The following is a 12,189-nucleotide window of genomic DNA, read 5'->3' as shown; positions in this document are numbered from 1 at the left end:
GCAGTGACTGGTTGTGAGATACAAAGGGGGCTTGCACCCAAGGCTGTGTCTGAATGGAACTACAGATGCCTACACAAGCAGTGCATTGGACCTCTGTCTGTGCAGGGACCCCACTTGCTTCAACACTCCTCTCCTCTGGGACAAATATCCTGGCATGGGGATAGGGGAAATACACAACACAAGGGAACAAAACTAGCTTGAGCCTGACACTCAAGGCTTCTGCTCCAGCAACTTGGGATCAGACTCCACCTCTGATGGTCAGTGATGGCCACTAAGCAGAGAGGAAGTCCTGCCTCACACCCACCATCAGCATTAGCCCTTCCAACCCTAGCCGCACCACTTACCAAGGTGATAGCTGCCAGCGCAAACTGAGGGAAACATAACTGATGTCCATGTCAAATCCAGCCTTCCCACCAAACGTCTGTATTGGGACACTCGCATATAAGAACACCCCTTCAAGACTGTGATAGCTAACTGTTTCATCTACAGTCATAGAGGCAGAGAATGTTAACAGCAGCTCCACAGGGAAATTCTACCAAACATATAAAGAAGAACTAATACCTATGCTTCTCAAACTATTCCAAAAATTGAAGAGGACAGAACACTCCCAAATTCATTCTACAAGGCCACTATTACCCTGACATCAAAACCAGATAAAGACACTACAAAAAACCAAAATTACAGACCAACATAATTGATGAATGTAGATGCAAACATCCTCAACAAAATATTAGCAAACCGAATCCGACAATGTATAAAAAGGATCACACACCATGATCAAGTTGGATTAACTCCTGGGACGCAAGGATGGTTCAACATTCACAAATGAATCAATGTAATATACCACATTAACAAAAGGAAAGATAAAAATTACATGATCATCTCAATAGATGCAGAAAAAGCATTTGCAAAATACAACATTGATTCATGATTAAAAACTCTCATCAAAGTGGGTATAGAGGGAACATATTTCAACATAATAAAGGCTATTTATGACAAACCCACTACTAGCATCATACTTAACAGTGAAAAGCTGAAAGCCTTTCCTCTAAATTCAGGAACAAGACAAGGATGCCCACTCGCGCCAATTCTATTTAACATGTTATTGGAAGTCTTAGCCACAGCAATCAGATAAGACAAAGGAATAAAATGCATCCAAGTTGTAATTGAAGGAGTAAAACTGTCACCATTTGAGGTGACATGATACTTTATATAGAAAACCCTGAAGTCTCCACCCAAAAACTATTCGAACTAATAAATGAATTCAGAAAAGTTGCAGGATACAGCATTAGTATACAGAAATATGTTGCTTTTCCATACACTAATGATAAACTACCAGAAAGAGAAATTAAAAAAAAATTCCTTTTAAAATTGCTTCAAAAAGAATAAAATACCTAGGAATAAACTTAACCAATGAGGTGAAAGACCTAGGCTCTGAAAACTATCAAACAGTGATGAAAGAAATTGAAGACGATACAAAGAAATGGAAAGGTATCACTTGCTCGTGGATTTGAAGAATTACTATTGTTAAATGGCCATACTTCCCAGGGCAATCTACAGATTTAATGCAATCTCTATCAAAATACTCATGACATTTTTCACAGAACTATAACAAATAATCTTAAAATTTATATGGAACTACAAAAGACCTAGAATTGCCAAAGCAATCTTGAGAAAAATACCCGAAGCTGGATGTATCATGCTCCCTGACTTCAGGCCATACTACAAAGCCACAGTAATCAAAACAGCCTGGTACTGGCACAAAAGCAGATACATTGATCAATGAAACAGAATAGAGAGCTCAGAAATAAACCCATGCATCTGTGGTCAATTAATATATGACAAAGGAGGCAAGAATATACAATGGAGAAAAGACAGTCTCTTCAACAAGTGGTGCTAGGAAAACTGGACAGCTGCATGTAAAACAATAAGATTAGAACATTTCCTCACACCATGCACAAAAATAAACTCAAAATGAACTGAAGTCCTAAGTGTAAGACCTAAAACCATAAAAATCCTAGAAGAGAACATAGGAAGAACACTCTTTGACATAAATTGTGTTTTTTGATATGTCTCCAAAGGCAAAAGAAATAAAAGCAAAAATAAATGAATGGGACCTAATTAAACTTAAAAGCTTTTGCACAGCAAAGGAAACCATTGACAAAATGAAAAGACAACCTATGGGATGGGAGAAAATATTTGCAAATGATATTACAGACAAGAGGTTAATGTCCAAAATATATAAAAAGCTCACACAACTCAACAACAAAAAAACAAACAACCCAATCAAAAAATGGGCAGATGACTTGAATAGACATTTTTCTAAAGAAGACATACAGATGGCTAACAGGCATATAAAAATGTGCTAAACATCACTAATTGTTAGAGAAATGCAAATCAAAACAATGAGATATCACCTCACACCTGTCAGAATGGCTAACATCAAAAAGTCTACAAATAACAACTGTAGGAGAGGATGTGGAGAAAAGGGATCCATTGTACACTGTTGGAGAGAATGTAATTGGTGCAGCTGCTATGGTAAACAGTATGGCGGTTCCTCATAAAACTAAAATTTGAACTACTATATGATTCAGCAATTCTATTCCTGGGTATATATCTGAAAAAAAATGAAAACACTAATTCAGAAAGATCATGCACCCCAATGTTCATAGCAACACTGTTTACAATAGCCAAGATGTGGAAGCAACCCAAGTGCCCACCAACAAATGAATGGATAAAGAAGATGTGGTATATATATGCATAATGGAATATTATTCAGCTAAAAAAAGAATGAAATTCCATCACTTGCAGTAGTGTAGATGGAACTAGAGAATATTATGTTTAGTGAAATAAGACAGAGAAAGACAAATACTTATGATATCATTTATTTGTGGAATCTGAAAAATAACACAAATGAATGTATATGCAAAACAGAAACAGACTCACAGATATAGAAAACAAACTAGTGGTTACCAGTGGGGAGAGGGAAGACGGGTGGGGCACATTAGGGGTATGGGATTAGAAAATATAAACCACTAAGATAAGCAAAAGGGATATATTGTATAGCACAGGGAATTATAGCCATTATCTTATAATAATTTTAATGGAGTATAATCTGGAAAAATACTGAATCACTCTGCTTTACATCTGAAATTAATATATTGTAAATCAACTATACTTTAATAAAAAAGAAAATATACAAAGAATTCTTAGGGCTTCCCTGGTGGTGCAGTGGTTGAGAGTCCGTCTGCCGATGCAGAGGACACGGGTTCATGCCCCGGTCCGGGAAGATCCCATATGCTGCGGAGTGGCTAGGCCTGTGAGCCATGGCCGCTGAGCCTGCGCATCCGGAGCCTGTGCTCCACAATGAGAGAGGCCACAACAGTGAGAGGCCCGCGTACCGCAAAACAAAAACAAAAACAAAACAAAACAAAAAAGAGTTATTAAAGCTCAACAGTAAGAAAACAAACAACCCTATTAAAAATGGGCAAAAGACCTGAATAGACAATTACCAATGAAGGTATACAGATGGCAAATAAGCATATGAAACGATCTTCAACATCGTATGTCATTTGGGAATTGCAAATTTAAACAAGAATGAGATACTGTTACATACCTATTAGAATGGCCAAAATCCAAAACACTGACACCACCAAATGCTGACAAGGATGTGGAGCAGCAGAAATTCTCATCCATTGCTGGTGGGAATGCAAAATGGTACAGCCACTTCAGAAGACAGTTTCACACAAAAGTAAATATACTTTTACCATATAATCCAGCAACTGTGCTCTTTGGTATTTACCCTAGGAGTTGAAACTTACATCTACACGATTCTGCACACGGATGTTTATAGGAACTTTATTCATAATTGCTAAAACTTGGAAGCTATTGAGATGTCCTTCAGTAGGTGAATGGATAAACTGTGGTACATCCAGACTATGGAATATTATTTAATACTAAAAAGAAATAACCTTTCAAGCCATGAAAAAACATGGAGGAAACAAATTCATATTAGTAAGTGAAAGAAGCCAATCTAAAAACGTTACATACTACACAATTCCAACTATATGACACTCTAGAAAAGGTAAAATTATGGTGACAGTAAGTCTTTCATGAGAGACACACAAAAATTCTTAGCAAATATTAGTAAATTAAGTCTAACAATTGATAAAAAGGATAAGACATTATGATCAAATAGAACTTGTCCCATGAATGAAAGGCTAGTTAATATTTTAAAAAAGCATCAATAGGGCTTCCCTGGTGGCGCAGTGGTTGAGAGTCCGCCTGCCAATGCAGGGGACACGGGTTTGTGCCCCGGTCTGGGAAGATCCCACATGCCGTGGAGTGGCTGGGCCCATGAGCCATGGCCATCCAGAGCCTGTGCTCCGCAACGGGAGAGGTCACGACAGTGAGTGGCCCGCGTACCGCAAACAAACAAACAAAAAATCAATAAACAAAATTCATCATATTAACAGAATAAAGGAGAAAATCCTTACGACCCTTTTAATTAGTGCCAAAGGAGCCTTTGACAATATTCAACATACATTCATAATAGTCTCAGAACTAGGAATGGTAAGGAGCTTTATCAAATGAATAGAGTATCAACAAAAAAGCCTACAGCTTAACATCGTCTTTAATGGTGAAAAACTGAACTGTTTCCCCCTGGGATTGGCAGCAAACCGACATAGCCTGCTTTTACCACTTCTATTCATCGTTAGAGTAGGGTCCTAGCTATTGAAAAAAGACAGAATAAAGAAATAAAAGACTGAAAAAGCTGAAAACAAAAAAGTAAATCTGTCCTTATTTGCAAATACTATCATTATCTATGCAGAAAATTCAAGGAGGTCAACAAAATATTTCCTAGAATTTACAAATGAATTTAGCAATGTCATAGGATGCAAAGTTCATATGCAAAAGTCAATTGTATTCTTACATATTGAAGCAAACAATTGAAAAACAAAATTTTAACAATCCATTCTGAATAGTACCCAGAAAAACCCCAAATTAAAACATAAGATATCTAGGAATAAATCTAATAGAAAATGTTTGACGTTTACACTGAAAATGACAGAAGTTTCTGAGAAAAATTAAAGACATGCTATATAAATGGAGAGATATAATAAAGACTCATTATTCTTCAGATGACCAATATTCTTAAGATCCCCAAACTGATTTATAAAATCAATGAAATCCCAATCAAAATTCCAGGGGTTTTTTTTGTAGAAATTAACAACGTTTTCATAAAACTTCCATGGAAATGTAAAGGATCTAGAATAAACAAAGCAGTAAAAAAGAAGAAAGTTGGAGGATTTACCCCAGTAAATTTCAAGGCTTACTATAAAATTATAGTTTGCTATTGGTGATAAAATAGACACACACATAAGTAGAACAAAAGAGAGTCTGAATGGGAAAAAATCATCACACTTACTCTACATCCTACATAAACATTAGTTTAAAAACAATCTAAATATGAAATCTAAAATGATAAAATTTCTATAAGGAAATATAGGAGAAAACATCTTGAGTTAGGCAGAGATTTCTTAATTAGAACATAAAAACTTGAGTCATAAAAGAAAAAACTGATAAATTGGATTTCATCAAAATTTAAAACTTTGCTCATCAAAACACACAATTAAGGGAATTCCTTGCTGGTCCAGTGGTTAGGGCTCTGTGCTTCCACTGCAGAGGGCATGGATTGAATCCTTGTTCAGGGGAACTGAGATCACACAAGCTGAGCAGCGTGGCCTAAATAAATAAATAAACAAATAAATAAAATGTGTTAAAAAAACCACACAGGGCTTCCCTGGTGGCACAGTGGTTGAGCGTCCGCCTGCCGATGCATGGGATACGGGTTCGTGCCCCGGTCCGGGAAGATCCCACATGCCGCGGAGTGGCTGGGCCTGTGAGCCATGGCCGCTGAGCCTGCGCATCTGGAGCCTGTGCTCCGCAACGGGAGTGGCCACAGCAGTGAGAGTCCCGCTTACTGCAAAAAAACACACACACACACACACAATTAAGAAAATCAAAAGGCAAACCACAAACTGGTAGAAATTATTTTTTGCAACATGTATCAGACAATGAACTTGTATCCAGAAAATATAAAGAACTGCTTCAAGTAAATAATAGGACAAACATCCTAATGGAATATGATATGCTCAAAGTTATTAGTCATCAGGGAAATGCAAATTAAAACCACAATGAGAACCCACACATAAAAATGTCTAAGATTTTAAAAACTGACCCAAACTGGAACCAACACAAATGCCTATCAAAGGAATGGATCCACAATTTTCTGTATAGTCAGACAATGGACACTACTCAGCAATAAAAAGGAAGATATTATCAATACGCATAACCACATTGGTGAGTCACAAAATCATTATGCTGTGTGAAAACACCTGAGTAAAATAAAGTACATGGTCTATGATTCCATTTATATAATATCCTAGAAAATGCAAACTAATTTATAGGGATAGAAAGATCAATATTGCCTAGGGACCATATGAAGGGAGAGATGGATTACCAAGGGGCACATGAAAACTTTTGGAGGTGATGGAAATGTTTTTCTTGATTTTTCTTGATTGTAGTGAGGGTTCACAGGTGTATACTTATGTCAAAACTGATTAAATTATAAACTTTAAATATATGAAGGTTTACCTCACTTATACCGTAATATAGTTAAAAAATAAAAAAATACGGATGGACATTCTCTATAGTTCTATACCAAGCAAAAGCAAACTTTGTTTCTCCCTTAAAAAAACAAAATAGAACTTGACTCTAAAACACTAATTTGACTTTACTCCCCTAAAAAATACATGTGTGTGTATTCCTCCCTAATATAAATATACATATTTAATGTTTATTATGTACATTAAATAGTAAGCTTCATGGGAGATAAGAACCATAACATTTGTATCTCTGTCTTCCATTGGCCTTGTGCAGTGACAGTTATGGTCTTTTAATGCCTTTTTATGAAAACATCTTTTATTAGACTAAAAAAAGTTGGGACAGATTATCCCACCTTTTCTGTTTAAGCTCTACTGAAGAGTGTTGAAAAGACCAAAGATGCATAAAGCACACATTAAGATGAAGAAAGAATGGAGAATTATCCAGAAGCATATCAATAAAACAAAAATACATCTCTGCTAAGAAGACCATCAGTGTACTCTCAGGACGTAAATGTATAAAAGCCTTTCAACTGAAAGATCACACACACACACACACACACACACACACACATCACTTTTATCTTTGCAATAAATGAAAAGGAGAATCATAAATTGGAGACCCCTCACACTGTATTTAAAAGCAACCTACAATTAACTTTAAAACAGTTACTTTATCCAGACTAACTGAAGGGTAAAAGCTCTGAAAAAACTCAGCTGTTCCAGTCAGTGATTTCATGCATTTAAGTAATGGGTCATGCTTAGAGAAGCTCTATTTCCTACCCTACACCAAGAAAAGCTGTGTTAGGCTGCGACTTTAAACCCTACCCCCAGCATGTTCGTTAAGTTTGAATTCCAGTTGACAATCTCTCAGTCACTTGAAATTTTCCCCTAAATTTCTTTTTGCTATCCTTTGGCTGATGGTCTCCAAATACAAACTCCTGAAGAAACCCTATAGCAGAAAAATTTCCTCCTAATGCTGACTCGGGAGAAATGTTCCTTGTTTGTTGATTTTTTAACTCCTCTGGGTGGCAGTGGAGAGGCTGAAGCTACTGAATTTGTCTCAGAACAGAGGGTATTTGTATACAGTTTTATGTTATACAGTACATCAGACACTTCAAATTCCAAAGTGTTGTTATAATTGTTAAATAATACACCACTGAAATTTGTCTTAATGTAGAACATTCCAGTCCTCCACAAACATTTATGAGCTCCATTTTTCTTCTGCTTATTAAACAACAATCTTCCTGGCACATACACAGTACTGTGCATCCTAGCCAAATAAATCACTGTCAGATGAAATTAGTTAATATTAATGCATATTTCATGCAAGGTTGCAAACAAGTTTAATACCCACCTTCTATAAATAAGATCATTTGATGTTAGCATGTGAAACTTCAGTCATCTTGACGTTTTGAGTCGCAATTCATTTAAACATAGATTTGTTAAGGTAGCATGCATTTTGATTGCTGTTAGATCTAGTGATGTGATACCCAGAGGCGATTTTGCACCTGTGGAAAGGATTACCAATAGTTTTGCCTTGCCAACAGTTACCACTCTGAAATAGCGTGAAATACTGCAGTTCACTCTGTGTGAACACAATCGTTATACTGAGCTGCCTTGTAAAGAACTGTGATCTTTGAACTTTGGGAGTTGCTTAGGCGCCTCAGAAATGAAAGAGCAGTTGAGTGGGAAAGTTTTAAAATTGGCATTGCAAAATAATTTTCCTAAAATGATTACACTGAAAGAAAAAAAGGGAGGAGGAGCACCCTTTCCATTCAATTCTCATTTTTCTGAGACTCAAGAATGAAATTATAAAATTAAAAACTAAATTTTTGTATCAAACTGTAAGCATCTAGTTTGGAGTTAGTAACAGAACTCTCTCACTGATATTTTTTATTTTTTTGGCTCCCCTCAGTTAGGTAAAAAGTATGAGAAAAAGCAAGTAATACGGTCAGTGCTTGTGGATTTGCCACCAAGCACTTCTGTGAAACCGAACAGAGAATATTTGCCTCCCCAGTGAGTCCTCCTAAGAATCCGCATTATCTCCCCAAAACACACCCTTATGTTCTGTGGAGTCCCAAGTTCAGTGCTGAAATTCAGCTGAATTACCAGAGGAGGTTCTGATCTGCCAGTGGGAAAATACTATTTGTCTTAGAACACTCATAGACCACAAGCATGGCAGGAATTTGTCGGTTAAATTGATCTCATTTATTCATTTTTTAAAAAGCTGTATTTATTCCATCAAGCAGTTTGGAACTATTTCATCCTACTCTTCACTCTACCCTCCTTCATATTCCTCATTTTTCTATGTATTTATTTTATTTAAACCCCACTGTTTTTTTCTTTGAGATCATTTTCATGATGAACTATGGAGCAAAGGATGTTGAGAGGTGGAAGGGGCTTTAAAGATCATGTAATCCAATGTTCTCATTTCACAGTTGAAGAAATGAGGGTTCAAGACGTGAAGCTACTCATCTAGTATTGCTAGAGGGTTGCAGAGCCCAGGACTATCTCTCTGATTCCCCAACTTGTAGTTAGTGCTCTTTCTGTCTTTCCTTACTTGCTCTCAAGACACATAATCTCTCCTTTTTGGGGGGTGGGGTATTTGAGCTAAGTTTTTACATTGGCAGTCTTAACGTGGTATAATGGAAAGGCATCAGTAATTCTGCTTGAAGCAACATTTCTTCACTGCTGGCCAGTATGCAGGGAATTTCCACCATTAGATCATCAAAAAAAGAATGTCTACTGTTTCTTATGAATGGACGTTGGTTCCAACACAAAGATTTGCCCTATTGAAAACTCCTACAGTGATTTTGGCAAAATGGATATTCTATCCCTTGATCCTTACCCTTTGACATTCATTAATCCCAACTCATCTCATCGGATACAAGGAAAATTACAGTCACCCTTTCTTAGGACACTGGTCACCAATCTCAAAGAATGTACAAGGGAATTTCTGATATTATACTTCCTAAGTGTTTAGATTGCACAATTGTTCTAAACAAAGAGATACTGTATTAATGGTTCAGAAGTATTTGGGAGGAAGGAAGGAAGGAAAGAAGGAAGGAAAGAAAGATAAGAAGAATGAAAAAACTGATGGGAAAAAAGGAAGAAAGTCTAAATACCATTAATTGTTACAGGCTTGAGGTTTTCCTAACCTGGATATGGCCAAGATGACAAGTTCTATGGGCAGATAGAGCCAGATAAGATTTGTCCAAACTAATAAAGGAGCTCAGAAATGAAACACATTTTCATTAGATTATTAAAGGAGATTCTCTTGAGTCCATAAGAATAAAGGGATTGGAATAAGGGTTTTTCTAATATAATAGTAGCCATATAGATTGCATAGAGAACTCATGAGTTTTAACCACTGCTAGAAGTTGCCCTTATCTGGTCCATCAGTGTCTTCTGGTCATAAATGGGCTTAGGATTCCTCATTCCTCCACCACTTTAGCATAGGTGGAATGGCAGGCATAGATTCCTTTTATTTATTTGTTTGTTTGTTTATTTATTTGTAATTGTAACAAATCAAAATTTTCCAATTTAGTGTCTTTAAAACTTTACCCTTATGTGTGTATAGATACAATGTTGTCACCCATGGTGAATAGAGTGATAGATTCTGGAATCACTGTATAAGAATAGAATAATAGGTTATGCTGATTTTGTTTTTTCTATGTTTTTTATATACATGTATATTTTATTGAGATATAATTGACTTATACGGCACTGTATAAGTTTAAGGTGTATAACATAGTGATTTGACTTACATACATTATGAAAGGATTACCACAATAGGTTTAGTGAACATCCATCACCTCGTATAGATACAATATTAAAGAAATAGGAAATATACCAGGATTGATGGTATCAGGGGTGTGGTAAAGGAGGAGGAGGGGGTCAGGATCTTCAGTTTTGCTTTTGATAACTGGATGAATGGTGATGACATTCACTGGACAGAGTACACTGAATAAAGAAGCACACAGGGAAGGACTCATTCAGATTTAGAGATGAAAAGTAGGACAGATGTGGGAGATTTGGCAAGTAGTTGCATATATGGATCTGGAGCCCAAATGAGAGGACTGGGTTGAAGAGAAGATTCAGTTTAGTGACGCAACTGAAGTCATGAGAACAGAAGCTACTCCCTATGGAGAGTGTGAGGTCGAGAATTAATGAGGATTGAAGGCTGAAATCTTGAGAATACCTACATTAATGGGATCCTCAGAGAAAAATGCACATTTGATTTCTATGGTGACAAATTTTTACCTGTTGAATCACAAAATAGTAACTATATTGTATATTCACACTGTTTGCTCCCCCATACTTTGATCCTTTTAAAACTAATACATATTTCAATAAGTACCAAATGACTCTATTCCTGTAAGTATATGCAGCACCATCATCACAAACAACAAAATCAAAGCTCTAAGGGCTAGACAGAGTTCATCTGATTTGCCTCCCACCCCAGATTGGTGACATACATGTGTGGGCTGTTATCTTGTCAGCTTTCACAATGTCTCTGCAGTAGGTGTCAAAACAGCTATCAGGTAAGCTGATTATGGACCTCGACATACCTGCCATTCTTCGCCCAAGCACATGGGTTTATTCTTCTTTCCTTCATTCTTCATTGGTGCTTCTGTATCTTCAAAAACTTAACAAAAATATTTCAAGGACATGTAGCATTTATAAGATGTTGACTGACCAACAGCAATAAAGTTAAAAGTAATGAGGATTCTTATGAGTTATGCTGTTTTTAAGGAAACATTAATGACTGATATAAACTGAGCTACTATTAAATCCATGTGGGCAGTTTGAATACTTTAAAAGAAGATAATGAATGGAGAAGGAGGAAAAGACAGTGAAAGTAAATTAAAAGAAATAGGAGTAAGTTAAGGTGCACTGTGTCAACCATCAAGTATTATTTGGTTATACCTTGAGAGTTAAAACACATTTTATTTTTCTCATATTTTAAAAATTTTTATGTGCTATGTTTGCTCTATAGATTTAATGCAGTGTTAGAAGCCTGGTCTCTGCTATTGCCATGGAGGTGTGCCAGTGAAATAAAATATTATCTTAAGATTAAAAAGACATTTTCTTTATTTATTTTACATCCACAATTAGGGAAGAATACACTTGTAGCCCCTTACTGCCACATACTGAGGATCACTGCCATGCACAGAATTGTAGCCATTCATATCAGTTTGGAGGATCCCAGGGCCACTAGAGCAAAGTGTATTCTCTCAAATTGGAAGCAGAAGTAAAGAGTTCCACTGAGTAAATTCATGTTCCATATTTAATCTAAAAAACAAGATGCAGAGCTTCCCTGGTGGCGCAGTGGTTGAGAGTCTGCCTGACGATGCAGGGGACATGGGTTCGTGCCTGGTCCGGGAAGATCCCACATGCCGCAGAGCGGCTGGGCCCTGAGCCATGGCCGCTGAGCCTGCGCGTCCGGAGCCTGTGCTCCCGCAACGGGAGAGGCCGCAGCAGTGAGAGGCCCACGTATCGCAAAAAAAAAAAAAAAAAA

Source organism: Neophocaena asiaeorientalis, unplaced genomic scaffold, assembly GCF_003031525.2.
Source record: "Neophocaena asiaeorientalis asiaeorientalis breed wild unplaced genomic scaffold, Neophocaena_asiaeorientalis_V1.1 scaffold340, whole genome shotgun sequence".
Classification (NCBI taxonomy): Eukaryota; Metazoa; Chordata; class Mammalia; order Artiodactyla; family Phocoenidae; genus Neophocaena; species Neophocaena asiaeorientalis.
This window is presented reverse-complemented; position numbering follows the sequence as displayed.